The sequence below is a fragment of the Passer domesticus genome, chromosome 1 (assembly GCF_036417665.1).
Source record: "Passer domesticus isolate bPasDom1 chromosome 1, bPasDom1.hap1, whole genome shotgun sequence".
Classification (NCBI taxonomy): Eukaryota; Metazoa; Chordata; class Aves; order Passeriformes; family Passeridae; genus Passer; species Passer domesticus.
The window spans coordinates 35,306,856-35,322,593 of NC_087474.1; the positions used below are offsets into that span (position 1 = coordinate 35,306,856).

The following is a 15,738-nucleotide window of genomic DNA, read 5'->3' on the forward strand; positions in this document are numbered from 1 at the left end:
AATTTCTCTGGTGCCTCTAAATCCTTCATCACGGCCAAGTCCAATCAGAGATTTTCTGCCTTCATCACTATACCAGAATGCCACTAAATGTAAGACATGTAAAATTCACCTACTCACATGGACAATGGATGAAAACATAGAGTAGGAGAACCTACTTCTTCAAAAGATCAGAAGAGAAACACATTACAATCACACCTTATCTAGAAATATGGGGAACAGGTCTGTAGCTTTGAATATTCAGGCCTTTCAGTTGTGAAGGGCAGGAGAAAGTTCATAAACTTGATGCTGGTAGAAAGTTATGCAAACCCTGTGTGATTCATACAGGAAGGATGACCTGAACTGAGCTCAGTACAGCTGATGGATGAACTCCCTACCACTGTCAGATTGTTTTGTTTTCCTAAATTCCAGTTTTCAAAATTAATTAATTGAAAGCATTAATTAATTAATGCTTCTGATATACTAAGTAGCTTCATCCCTAACTCACTTGATAACTGTTTTCTACCTGGTAATTTTGAAGCACATCAAGAGAGAAGTAATAAAACCTTTAAATGTACACAGGAATGATCTCTTCCTGTGTCAGCTTTTAAGGAAAGATGGATGAAATTACCATCTCATCCATAAAGCCAAGATAAAATGGAGCACTGTGGCCATCTTGATCACAATGCCATGAAGAAAATACCACTGTTGATTTGTTCATAACCTCTGAAACATTTATCAAAATATGATCACATACTGCGAGAGAATACATGCATACAAGCCAGCAGTTGGAAAGACAAACAGAAACACATGCAATCAGGTAGTGTGCATGATCATCTATTTTAAGAGATACTGTGAAGAGCCTTGTTGACTGACATGCCTTTTATAGGCCCCCCCAATACAACAGGAATACTTTTGTTCTTTTACTTCCTGTACCACTATCGTATTAGGAGATTCTTTTTTGTGTTTTGTCCCATCTTGATAATACTGCACATGGTAAAGGGGTTACTAATTCAGCCCAGCCTCCTTGAGGAGCCGAGTTAAGTCTGTTTATATTGAGAGACTGACTTGGTAAGCTGCAGGTCCCCAAAAAGCATATAGAAAGCTAGCGTCTTTACAATGATTTACTGAAAGCAGCAGCTCATTTTAATAAAACCATCTCAAAACATAAAATTGATTGAACCAACTGCTGTGCAGGGCATACACAACAGCTGATCAAAATCATTCAAGATTTTTATTCCTAGAGCAACTCCAGAGCTTGTAGAGTTTTTCCTACTTTATTATTTCAGTTCTGATACACAACTCACTTAGGCAAGCAGAAAAATTAAGGCTGACTGATATTCTGATATTGTTAACCAAACATTTGGATAAACTCAAAATAATCTCCTGTGTGAAAAACCAAAATGAAAGCCAAATATACGTGGTAACCCACAGCAGTTTTCATCAAGTAAAAACTATTACCTTCCCAATTATCCCTCTTTATAACATCTTGATCAATTGTATCCCAAAGAGGTCCACAACACTCCATACAGATTAGTCCAAAGGACACATTTCTTCCATTTCAAAAGGTTTTAAAAGATAGATTTATAATAGCATTGCAACACACAACTGCACTTTAAAAAGGCAGGAAAAAATGAAAACTTTTTCCCAACTCCAAAGATATTATTGTTAACTTTACTTCCCTTGCACAAAATATCACCCGAAAGAATTTATCTATTTTGTTGAGGATAACAAAAAGTTCACCTTTTCAGAGTATGCTGCACGAAGCTTTGCCTGTCTTTTATACAGTAAAGTAATTTTATGGTATTGTGTCACAATGAAGGACAAAGATAAGCCAACTGTTTAGATTCCTCTCCTTTATGTTGTGGCTTTGATCACTAACAATGCTGCATGAACAGCCAACAGAAGGCTGACATTTCATAAAATATGCAGTGATAAAAACTAATACTGTAGCATCTGGGAGCGATATATAAAATGCAGAAATACACCTAATAACTGTGATCTTAAATTACAAGTTACTAAAAGCTAAATAAGCAGCATACCTAAAAGAAAGATTAAGACAGGATTTTTGTGCTTCTGCTCCTAAAAACAAATTTAAAAAAAAAAATTAATCCAAGATATGCTATCTATTATTCTTAACAATTCCTCTGGTTCCCTTGTAGCTGAGAAGCAGCCTTGTAGAAGAGTGCTTTTTTTGCCGTATCATTAGGTATCAGCAGAAGCCAAACAGATTATAAGCCTTCTTCTTGCTATATTAATGCTCTAATGCTTTGTGAAGTCCCCTTTATTGTCTTTTTAAAAATATCAATCACACAAAACACACATAAAACCCGATGACTGATTCTTCACTGTTATGTAAAAAAGGTGAAGCCCTGTGATAACAAAAATAAGTAAAAATCCTTCCAATAAGCTGCATAAATTAAGTAAATATTGGAGTAGAAATTACAATATTTTAATTTTTTTACCTTAAGAACATTAAGAACTTATAAGACAGGCCACATAAAATGGAGGATTACATCCTAGAAAGCAGTGAATCCCTAAAGAACTTACAAGTCACTGTAAATAACCAAATGCTTTTTTTGCTCTTACTATGTTGCTGTAGCTAAGAAGCTAAAAACAATCCCTGGGTGCATTACAGGGAAATATATGGTAGTACTAAGGACCTGAAATTATCTGCACATATGGCATCACTGGAATGCTATAACCAGGCCTGGTATCTTTAATTCAAAAGGAAGTTGAAACTAAAAGGGCCAAAAAAGGAATTACAAGAATTACAGTCAGGAAATCCTTCTTTTTATTATGTGTGTGAGACAGACAAAAGATCAGTATATTTACTTTATTTATAATAAGATTAGAGGTGATTTGATAGAGATCTACAGTTTAGTATGTGTGGAGAAGGTGTAATAGCCAATAACTATCTAATCAAGCATAGCAAAGGACAGTAAGACAGAATTACTGAAAAGCATGTGACATGCTTTTTTTTAAAATACAAAATATCAAGATAAAGGTAAAGTAATGATTTGCATTTTTTTAATGATTAATACTTTACCTTAATTTATACCAAAGACGGAATGGCTAAACATCAAAATGATCTCTCCTGCATAGAAATCAGTATAATACTAAAGAAATTACAATACTCAATTAACTTTAAAAGATAGTTTTATACAACATCCCTGTTCTCATTTATAATTCCATGGGTCATACTTTAATGCAATTACTCAATATAAAAATTACTTTATCTAATGTAACATAAATATAATTTTAGAAAAGGCTGCAAGGGTGCACAATCAAGAAATAAAACAGGAGTGACTTATGTGGTGCAATAGGTTATGTAGCTACTGGTCATCCACAGGTGCAAGTAACATTAATATAAAGCTGAAATAACTGCTCCAAATAATTTGACTATAATGGTGCAACATTTGCTTATGGCACAAAAAATGGGTAGGACTTCCTCAGCATGAGATCTAGCAAAATACAAGGTCTAAAGATCTCATTGTACCAAGGAGTACATAATGAATTCAGCTTTTTTGTATTAGGCCCTAATTTAATGGCAGGGGAAAAGGAATCATGTATCAGAAGAAAAAAAATGCATGAGAAAATCCACATTTGGTGCCTAAAGAACTGTGAAGCATATTTTTGGTCTGAAAACATACTGAAATTAAAGTTTAAGTACGTGGGAGGCAATTGTCCTTGTGGTTATAATTAGTGTCCAAATTTAGGGACTTGAGCTCTTAATGCATACCCACCCGCCTGTTATTCTTACCATGGTTTTTTATGTCACTTAATGGAGATGAATACTCTTTTCCCACCTCATATTTACATCAAGGCTATTTAATTTCTTTAGGCTGCTATAATAGGTTAAACAGCAGTCTCAACATCACTCTTCATATCCCACTGGACAACAAATGGCATTATAAGACTGAGAATAAATGAAGGCATATTTACATTCATAATGTTCTTGACTATAAAATTTATGTAAATTATGATTTTTATATTTGCAAATACTACAATTTTCAGTTTCAATGAATACTACTCTTTCATAATTAACTTTCTATGTACATTACATGGAGAGAAAAACTAATGAAAATAAAGAAACTAACTGCTGTGATCAGAGAGTTACAGGTCTTCTGTAAAAGTTCAATTGTTTCTTAACTGATCTTACCCCTGTACAGACAGGGAGCTGGACTACACCTCACTGCTTATTCAAAATGTGTAAAACCTACAGAGGATTTTAAGCAGGTAATAACAAAACCAGATTTTGCATTGGTGGCTTGTATTTAACCCCACCAAAATCTAACAACTGTATGAGGAAAATTAGTTTTTTCCCTCATCTGTATAAATAGCATTTTTTTTCTATTCATTGAAAAATCACAATGGAAACACTAAGTTAATTACAGAACTGCATGTAAGGTTTGGGAACATGTTTACAGATGTTACACAAGAATGAAAAACTCCAAAATATCAAATTTCATTAACTAAGCTATTGCTCCACCAAATGGATAGAATTATTTTTAAATATCCTTAGAGTGGAAAAAGAGCTCTTCAGTTAAAAAGAACATTAATCTCCTATACCTCTTGTGAGACAGACACACACACACAAACCCTGTGTATTTCTACGCAGACACTATCATGATTTTTCTATGATGGCCAGCTAAGTATTTCCTTTAATTTTATAACCTGCAACTCTGACTCAAAACATCTAGGCTTCCAGAATGAAAAACTGGCAAATCAAATTGGTCCAAATATTCTGACATATTTTTAAATGAGGAACTTTTTTTTGTGTGTGTTTTGGTAAGAGCTTAGTGTGACATTTTCAGACTGCAAATGCAAACATATGAAATGAAACTGCTCCCAAACCACCACAGTCTCAAATACATATGTTGTTTTTAAGGAGGTGATTCCTTGATACCTGAGAAGCATTATGAGAATGAAAAAATGCCACACATCTTAAGGAAGTAAAATTGGGCACGTCAGATGAGTTGGATCGGTTCTGTGTCTAATGAAATTGCTGGTTATATATGTTGTTTTTAAGGTTACTCAACATGTAATCATTAGAAGACAAAACTTGAAATGCATGGACTGGGTATATATTCAAAGACATATATTTTAAAGAACAGTGAATTTTCTGGTCTCCCTTAGCTTTGTAGTAAGCTGTAGCTTGTAATAAAAATGAAACAAAAAGGACTTCAAGATTCTGTTCCAGTTTGACAAGTGGAGGAAGTACGGACTCAGACAATGGCCCAAACCATCAGTCTCCTCCATTAAATATCACTTCCCTTTTCCCAATTACTTGAACCAATTAATTTTTCTGTGTAAAGTAGTAAATTTCCCCAACTTCTGCTGAATGCCTGGCAATAGGGAAGTCAGTATCACTGCTACACCAGACCAAATTGCAGATACCAAACAAGAAACCCTTCCTCAGCACCCGACAAATACTGTGAAAAGGGAAAGTTATTTTGTGGGGCTTTTAACTGCAAAACCTTGAGGGATGTTAAGAAGACCTTCCCAAACTCAGAGCTTGTTTGTACAGAAAACAGAGAAAACAATCTGATACCACTCCCTAGTATTTGCCTCACAGAAAATACTGAAACCTCAATATTAATTCTAAAACTTAAAATAGTCACAAGAAACAAGATACTGGAAGCAATTTTAATACTGGCAAAATCTTAAATGCAGCTTTTACTACAACTCTTCAAAGAAGCTTGCATATGAAATCTGCATTGTTCACTAATGATATATTCCAGAAAGGAATAACATCTGAAAAGTAGTGTCAGAAAAATTTTAAGAATTTCATTAGGCAAATTTTATTTTCAAACAATCTAGGAGCATAAGGCATAAGATCCTTATGTAGAGTAAAAGTGTCATGAATGAGAAACTTTCTTTTTTACATGAAATAGTCCATCCCTTAAATAACATTTATTACAGTATCTTTTGGAATAAGAAAAATGTTTTGTATAGCAATATTTTAATATTTACATGTGTCTTTGCTGAGAACTAAACATTAAAGTAAAACAAACCCATTATTATTTCCCCCTAAAATGCTACAAAACCATGCAGGTTTCATAAGTATAGTTTTCATGTACAGAAGTAATCACAATTCCATTCTACGTTTGCATTTCATTCACAGAAGAGCATTTAATAAGTGAAATGAACCTAGAAATACAATTAGTTACTCACTGTTCCTCTAGCTGGTCACTATTCACCTAGAGCAGTTTCACACTATAAAATATTCTCAACTGCAGCACTGAATCATGATTAGATATAACTAGATAATGATTCACAACTTAAACACTTTGCCACTTCCTTTGCTTTTGTCAAAACTTACTTTTTATGCAGCAAATGTTTTAAAAAATTTTGATGCCAGAATCCAGCTGAAGGTATTAGATGATTTTCTGTTACAAAAGCCAAACCAAACCAAACATCCCCAAGCCCAAAACATTCCACTAAATTCCTATTCTTTTCAAGTAGCTATATGCATACTAAGAAACTCACTAACAGCCTGTCAATACAGGAAAGTACTCCATTACTTCCTGTAAGTTAAACACTTTCCAAAGTCCGAGTGTAAAAGACCAAAAAGAAACCAAGTGCAATCTGTGCTTTCAAGAGCAATGTGTAATTAAGGTCTTCAAACCATTTACTCAGGAAGAAATACTGTTGCTTCTGTATTTTAAATTAATTACAATCACTTTCCTGTCAGATGGTATGAGTGTCTCCAAGCAAGACTGTCTTGATCTACTTTTTGTTGGTACATTCTATGGGCAGAATACATTCACTTAAAAAGAAGAGCATTTTCTTCCTTTTCTATCCCTTACTCCTCTCTGCCAAATGACAGAGAATAATGATTTTTTTTTTTCCTCAGATCCAGCTTGGATTCCACTATAAAGTACACATCTGGATTTTAAAATAATCTAGATTAATATGCCAAAATAAGTTTAGAACATTTATAATATAGAGAAATTCTTGCACCTGATCTACAATTCCCTTGCAGAAGATGATAAATACTGCAAGTTTCAAGATACAGGTAACCTTTTCTATAACTCTAAGGCAGGAACGCTGCTTAACAAAAATGATAAAACAACACTCAACTACTTCTTCTAAATCTAGTTGAACCATTCATACCAGAATCAACTCTTACTACTTAATGATTATGAGGGAGATCTTAGAGGATCAGACACATAATATGGAGGAAGCCACTGCAAAAGTTGGTGACAAGATTGCAATTTTTTAAAATTACAGATCTGTAGAAATTATACAAAGAAAGTTGCAAAGAAAATGTTCAATATGAAATTATGTAATGTACATCACTCAATGAAAGCTTCAACAAAACCAGTGAAGCTGCTCAGAAAGTTCTGAGTTTTGCTCAGAAAGTTCTGAGTTCCACATTAATTTATTCAAATATGACGGAGTGCTGATAATATACAATAATTTCTGCCCACCATGGCTTCTATCACCTTAGAGAAATGCATAAAGGTCTATATTCACTATATGTATTTATTGAACAAATAGCACTAAGCAATGTGTGGAGGGTCTTAAATTACTAGGCATTTGGTCATCACTGTCACTTTAATTTGGCTTTATTCATCTGCTTTCCATCAAATTACAAATGCTGGCCAGTCACAACAACTGAGAAATGCTGCTGCTTACATTGCAGATCAGTCCCTAGTACAGGACTCCAACTGCACACGGCTGGCATCTACACTGGTACCTGTCAATATCCTTCAGTACATGTTTAGACATTTAAATCCATATAACGTAAAGAGCAAAACCCACTAAAATTCTGTGAACTTCCTTTAGAATTTGTCCTGGAAGCAAAGCATTCTGTAAGTCCCACAGAATTTCTTCAGGAGGAGCAGAGGGAGAGAAAAGATAACCAAGGACAGCCATGAAATAGCATCCCTTCCCTTCAAAGGAAATTACAGCCAATATTTTAGGAAATTTTTTTTGTCCTTAAAACTTTACTGGAACATTAGCACAGCTCTAAACACATCAGAGACAAGTGTCTGTGATTGTCATATCTATAGTAGAAGGATCACTTCAAATACACCAAAACATCATTACAATCTTGGTGATTTTTTTAACTACATACACCACTGGCAATCCAACTGTTTCTCCCCTCCATCGTTCACTTGCTGCAAATTTTCTTAAGGCTGCCACTTTTAATCCTTCAAGAACAATTGAAACAAATCCTTTTTAACAATTTCTGATCAGCATTTATGCTCATCTAAGGTAGCACTTATCTCTTACTGCAAACCAAACCATAAATTAAAGTCTTTTGAGCAGGTTCAATCGATACAACTTGTAACCACTGGTTTGGGTTGGAAAGGACCTTTAAAGAACACCTAATTCAGCCTCTTGCCATGGGCAGAGAGGTGGACATCTACTAGATTAGGTTGCTCGAAGTCCTATCCAACTCGGCCCTCGAACACTTCTAAGAATGGGGCATCTGCATTTCCCTGGGCAACCCATTTCCATGTCTCAACATCCTAATTGTTAAGAATTTCTTGCTTAGATTTCAGTTCATCCTTTACTTACAGAGGCCTAAATCTCCAGAGGCCCTGGTGTAAAATCTTTCTCCATTTTTGTTATAAAGCCCATTTTAAAGTACTTCAAGGCAGAAGTGAGTTCTTCCTTTGTACTGGCAAGAGTGGTTTTGCGGTTAAAATGAAGATGAACTACAAAGCAAGCACCAAGTAAAATGAAAGAGCTCTGTCAGAATCAGCTAGGCTCTGTCCATGGCCAGCTCATGCTTCAGAGTCATGTTGCTCCACAAGGAGGCTCAGGAGGGAAACGGGGCAGCATGCCAGGGGCAGGGGCAAGGGCCACGCAGTGTACAAAGACTGCTGCCAGAGGAATCTTGAACTAACAAGGATGTGAAGCAGTACCAAATTTGTCAGCTATAAAAGTAAGTAATCTAACACAGTACAAAGAGGAGAAACAAGAAGGACGCCTGAAGACAATGGGCTAATAACACACAGTACCGCTAGTCCTCACCATTAGAATCAGACACCTACTGACAATAAAGCTATTGTAACTACTAGTCTTGACTTGATATGTACCCTCAATGGGAACTGATATAACCTGATTTTAGTGCTTTGCAAAGTAACTCGATCCTGGACCTGTTCTTCCACTGTTTGAAACTGCATGTCCTGCAAGTTTTCTACATCTGAGAAAAAAATGTCCTTATCTTATGCATATCTTTCTCGAGCCCATCTCTGCAATACAGCCATAAATTAAACACAAGAAAATGGACCACCAAGCCTGTAGGAAAAGCAACAACAGAAACACTGCATTGAATTGGGTTGTTTGAATTGGTGTTGGATTTTTAAAATACTTGTATGTTCTGTTCATACAGATGTGTGATGACCTCTATGAGCTGCATAACAGTGTAACAAATGGGTAATTCACTTGCTCCACAAAACACAGATTACTGTACTATTTAAGAAAAGATGCCATCTGTAATATAGTTGCAAATCACCAATGCTTTTTAGACTAATAGATAGAGAAGTTTACTTAAAGTTAAATTAACTGACAAATTATAACATGCCTATTCTAGAGCCTGTAAGACAATACACTAAATCACTTAAAGATTTCTTCTTAGAAAGCACTGTATTCCAAATTATAAACAAATTATAAATTCCTGAAGTATTTAATTGCCTGAAATATTTCATCTGAAAAAGACCCAACATTCAGTTTTCCTGATGCTTCATAACCCGGTTTGTAAAACAAAGACTTTAGAACCAGGCTGCAAGCCAACAATTATCAACTATTATATGGGATTTAACTATTCCCCAAGTCAAAGGAACTATGTTTAAAGCTATATAGTATTTCAGTTTCTTTATAAATCACTTCAATAGTGAAAGTTGTTTGACCAGTTTCAGTATTATGTCAACATAAAAATATCTGAAACCAAGAAATATTATGTGAAATTAATCTCAGAGAACAATGGAAAAATTTCAAGCAGTGGGAACTACAGGAAGATTAGTAACTAGCATTTAAAAATATTTTGTCTTCAGAGAAATTATCTGTCTTAAATATAGGTTAAACAAATTAGAAATAATAAGTAAAGCATACTAAATGAGCATTATCATTTTTTTCACCAAAGAATTCTTAACATGATTTAATTTGTAGTCAGAACAATCTACACTATACCAGTCCTGAAACAAATGTGCCAAGCTTACTATGAAGCAAGCACATAGATATATAATTTTAATACAATTATAGATGTCTGAAATACTAGGGTTCCTCAAATATATCAGTTGCAGTGTTCTTTTCTAAATTAGCAATATGCACTGCTTTCTTTAATGAAACTTCTATTTTCTTGTTTTCCTATGAAGAGCTGTAAGAGGGAAAACAGCCATGGACAGAAGAGGGAAAACGGCCACGGACCAAACACCACTGTTTGGTACATGGAGGATGGGGGAAGAAAAAAAAGATGCATTTTGGCAGTCTATTTTACTCACAAAAAAAAAATTCTTTCTTCCTTTCTTGTTTTCCCTCATTAGCCAACAAGAAGCACAAGATCTACTCACTACATGCATACTGCATGCCTAAGAAAATTAAGGGATGAAATGGAAGGTAAGAGCAGCAGTCTCAGCCTCAAGTTGCACCTCAAAGATCAAGAGTTGCCTGTAGTCTGGCCTACCACTGAACAAGCACAATACCTCTTTAACAAAGGAAAAACATCTGGCAGGTTACATGGAAACCTCTGCTGCCTGAACCCTTCTTCACTGGCCTGAATGCTGCCTCCAACATTTGGAATGATAGACAAGGGAAGCTCGCGCTACTGAGCTTTGCTCACCTTGCAGGCACTATGAGGGAGAAGACGAGTTCATCAAAAACTTAAAGAAAGATCTCCCAGGTTTGTTCATGAGTATATAAAGCTTGTCTTACATTAAATGTAAATGAGTTAACCAGAATATTCAAAAGCTTCTAAGGCAATTTTCAAGAGCAGTTTTAACTAGTTTTTGAAAGACACGTATTCTCTAGTAATAGGAAATACAACTATTTTAATTAGTTTTTCTAAGCAACAAAATAAAAAGACATTCCTAGAATTATGTAGATCAGTAAAATGAGTTCATTATAATTACTTACTATAGTGTTATTGTGTAATTTTTTAATTTCACAAAGTTGGATGCAATGGAAAATGATCTTGATATAACCTACAAGAAGCAGTCTAAACACTTGGAAATGGTGAAATCATATAATCACACATGCACATACAAAAAGACTAAGCTACCAAAAGCACCAGTCTCTGCTTCTCAACTCTATTTGACAGTTCCAAAATCCAGGCACACATCCAGAAGAACTTTCTGCCCCACGCCTGGTCAGTAAAGAAATTGAGGTTAACCTTTAATTTTTAATGTCACCTGCAGCCAGTGACTGCTTTTTCTAATGCAAGTGACAGATAAACAGCAAAACACTCCCAAGATGATACACAAAGCACCACATACCATAAGTGCATTTTTATTTTTATACCAACTCAATTTCTCAAATGGATAACCAATGTTCCTACTAATTTACATTAAGAATTGAGTGAGGCATGAAAATTGTTCTGATGCATAGGCTCTATTTCTTTAATGTACTGCATAGTGTTCTGTACTTTATTGCAACACTGGAAAAAACTAACTACACTTAAAAGGTACAGAAACTACATATCCAAGCTCATATACGTCTTAAAAAATCACTTCAGAAAGGAGTTTTAAATTATCCAGAGAATAGGAAGGAAAAATAACTAATTAAAGGCACTGATGGAAGTCAGTAAAAATAAAAAAAGTACCTATTAAAATGAGTTTACTGACCTTTAACTACTTGAACTAGTGTGTTTCTATAGATCAACACTAGAACTTTAAATCTGCATTTCTAGGATTTCCAATTTATAATTCCTTTACACAATTCAATACTATCACCTTAACATTTGCAAGGTAATTCCAAACTAAACAGAGGGAATATGGCAAATTGAAGTAATATAGTCTAGCTATTTAAGGCCAAATTGGCAAGTCTTTAACAGTAAACACTGTATCATTACTAAACACTGCCATGTTGTTAATGTTAAGGAGAGGTTTAAATTAGAGAGTGAATTGCCCCTTCAGGTCGGGACTTAGGGCATATTATGGGAGAAAGAAAAGAAAAGCTCCCACTGACACAGTCTATGTTCCACCAGTTCTGTGGGAAGCAGACTGCAATACAGTTATCAGTCAGTTTTAACACCAAATACTACAGTCACTATTTTCACTTGTCTTTTAAAATTTAATGCAGCAAACTGGGGAGAAAAGAACCTATGTTTGTAAAGTAAGATTTCTTTTGATACAGAAATGGTAAGAAAATAGCTTTTGGACAACTGCAGGAGACACATCACAAACATTTTTATAAATGTTAAATGTTTAACTATGACATTAATGAAAATGAGGCAGAGTCAGTTTGCTTTAAAAAAAAATACAGAAGAATTAACTCACATAGGGGCAGGTGCTCAAACACAAAGGAGACAGCTGTCTTCAGGAGGATATTCTCTACACATTCAACAGGCAAATAGCACTGGGATATGCCCCAGCCACCAGGAGCAAGGAGGAAGCTGGAATGGCAATCCTGGTACCAGACTTCTGGGATTGACCTTCAGATGGAGAATAAATATACTTAATGAAAAAAAAATCCTAAGAATAGTTTGAGGTTTTTATTTGATTTAACAAGATTCAAGTTAAGGATTCAAGACATAAGACACTGAATTTCTTCTGGACATTTCAATATAACAAAAACAAAAGGGACTGAAATTAGCTTAAGTATTTTCAAGTCAAGTAAGTACTGTATTTCACATAATCATGAATCAGGAGAGATAGAAACAACATGTAAAGTAAATTAATGTGGTTTAATTTATTTATTTTTAAGATGACAATAATGGTAGACAAACAACTCTAACAACTTGAACATTATGGAGACTTATTCAGCATTCAACCTCAAATTTTTGTCAACATGTGACTCTTGGATATTTCTCAGCATTATTTCAATTTCTCCTCATGTGAATGAACTTCTTAATAACATGTATCTTACAAATTTCTGTAATTTGGTATTTTAGACCTATTTTCTAGAAAGTTGTTCATTCATTATTGATAAGACCATAAGAAGTTGTATAAGGTTCAACAGCATACTACAGCTGGTTACAAACACACTCACACTAAAAATGTTGAAGGTTATGGTTCTAAGAAAAATTTAACGAATGAAACATAAGCAACTGATCAGCCATCTATCTTTCATTAACTCTCCTTTAACTGTTCAAATCACAAAAAATCGCACAAAAAAAATTCAAACAAACCCTCATCAAAATATGTTTATGCAGAATTTTTCAGCAACTATGACATGACTGAAGTCTACTCATGGCAGGATAAAATTATATTTTAAAATAATCCTTCCTGTTACAAATATGCAAAGCTAATAGTGTTGAAGTGGAAACACCATCTTCCCTTTTTGAAAAGGTGGTACTTTACTGTTTCTTTATAGTGTTTTCAACAGGAAATGTGAGAACACAACCATCTAGACATTTTTATAAAAGTCCTAAATGACAGTGATTTTGCAGGTAAATACTCAAAAAGCTCCTGAAATCTGACCAATGTTGTCAGATTACAGTGTAATCTGAGACTGTAATATTACAGTGTTGTAATATTTAGAAACATACCACAAAAAGCATACTCACTTGTAAAAAAAAAAAAAAGGTATTTCTTTTGTAAGAAATTAAATTAAAGGTAATTGTCTACTCTTGAGTATATAAAACAGTTCCAACTGAATAGTGGGTTTAGGGGTATTTCTTGTAATTTGGATTAGCATTCTATATACCACATACTAGCACATAAATGTATTTTTATTCTAGAGCATACTTTGAGTTATTAAGTCTGGCATTAAATTTTGTAACAAGATGTAATATATCTAATTCAAGAGGGCTTAGAGTATTCCTGTATTACTTATTAATATGTTAAGTGAATGTTTGGACAATTGATTTCAACTAGGTTTTGTGACTAAAACATGTGACAAAATACAATTTTCAAATTACATAGTCCATTTGTCATAACTACTGTTCTTTCTAATTTCTATAGGTGTTAACAAATTAAAGAAAAAAAGCCACACTGCCTAAATAAAGAACTGTAACCATTTCAGAATCTAAAATAAATCATCAGCATTAGCAAATGTGTCCATTTAGCCAGTAGCAAAGCATCCTTTGCTGTTCTACCTTCCCGTTGCCTTCATTTGCTTTTTATACCCTCCTTTCTGCATTTCCACCCAAACTCTATATGTGTATATTTGCAGGGGACCTACTACAGTGAGACCACAGTCTTGTACTGAAGCAACAATGAACAATAACAGTACCACAAGCCGACTCAGTCACAGGTGGACTCAGGTTGACTGGTTGGTTTAATAACATCAATATATTTAAAACACTTATTCTGTCAATTCTTACTGAAACAACAGAAACATCCCTAGCTAATGGCTTAAATAATGTTCACGCAGCAAAATAAATAGAAAATATTACTCTGTGTAAGTTCTGAAAAGAGAGGTGATGACAATGTATTTCACACCAGTTCAGCACAAAGATTTTTGTGTGATTCATACAGTTTTGACAGTTTTTTCAACAAGTTAGGCTGCAAAATGGTCCCTATGCCCGCATTGATGTTTTCTGAGTTACAAACAAGTCAGATAGATTAGGGAGAATGGGAGAAGTATGATCTCCATTGGAGCATTTGGCCAGCTGAAATAAAAAGATGGACTTACTGTGAATATGAAGAAAATCATCTCAGAAAATGAAAAAAGATGAAGACATTAATAAGTAGCCAGAGTAACTTACAAAACAGAATAGAATATTACATTAAGATTTTTATTACCATGACAAAAGATATAAAGATTATTTTTCTTGAAAAGTAAGAAAAAGTAACTTTTTACATGAGCTATTAGTAAGTACAAACAGAATCTGCCTGTATTTTAGGAAAAGTGATGGCATCCTCATGTAGACAGCTCATTTTGAAGGATATCTACTAGACATTTCTGAAACCTACATGAGGACTGCATAAATCAATACCATCACAAATGCAGACCATCTGTCAGATGTCTTGAACATCATTTACAGAAAACAGTCTTCAATATATGAATATAGTCTTAATATATGAATATACGAATAAAGTCTTAAATAAATTAATAAAGTAAGGAAATAAAGATATTTCCTAACTTACACAAAAACCTCCATTGCCACATATGATGGAGGAAAGCAGGAGTTCAGTATCATATGCTACTAGAAGGTTCCTAACAACTAGAATTACTCCAATGTTTAAAGGAGTAGGTATCAGGAAGCAAACACAGGTAATCCACCTTAAACCTCTAAATGGAAGTGTTTAGAGAAGCTACTTTTTTAAGGTAACAAAACAGGTACAATAGTACATACCTTTCAAAGAAGCATTTCTGCTTCCCATGGTCAACTAGTCACACAACTACGTTCTGCTTGGAAGACTGAGAACATGAAAACATCCCAATGCTTTGCCACATGTTCTCAGTAAGCCTTACTTCACTCTTTTTTCAAAACACATTAAACCAAAGGGCAGGAGGAGGAAAAGGGGATGGGAACAAAGAAAAGAAACTAGTCTGATTTTACTATTGTCTGTTCTTCCTCCCTCAATACTGTCTCTATTAAAAAAAAATTACAGAACTAAGAATACATGTAGTAAACAAATTATCTTGATATTTCACTATTTTAGTAAATACATTTGATTAATTTCTCATCAAGATGCAGTG

General features: G+C 34.3%; 1 protein-coding gene across 9 annotated transcripts in view; it reads right to left on the reverse strand.

Annotated features, from left to right (window-relative positions):
* Positions 1 to 15,738, reverse strand: part of TBC1D5 (TBC1 domain family member 5) — a 311,934-nt gene that overhangs the window by 233,961 nt on the left and 62,235 nt on the right. For 3 of the 9 annotated variants that reach the window (XM_064413904.1, XM_064413913.1, XM_064413921.1), the window contains one exon: positions 12,429 to 12,583. The exons of the other annotated variants lie outside the window; for them this stretch is intronic. The gene's annotated coding sequence lies outside the window, so the exon portion shown is untranslated. The remainder of the gene's footprint in view (positions 1 to 12,428; positions 12,584 to 15,738) is intronic. 9 annotated transcript variants of the gene reach the window in all.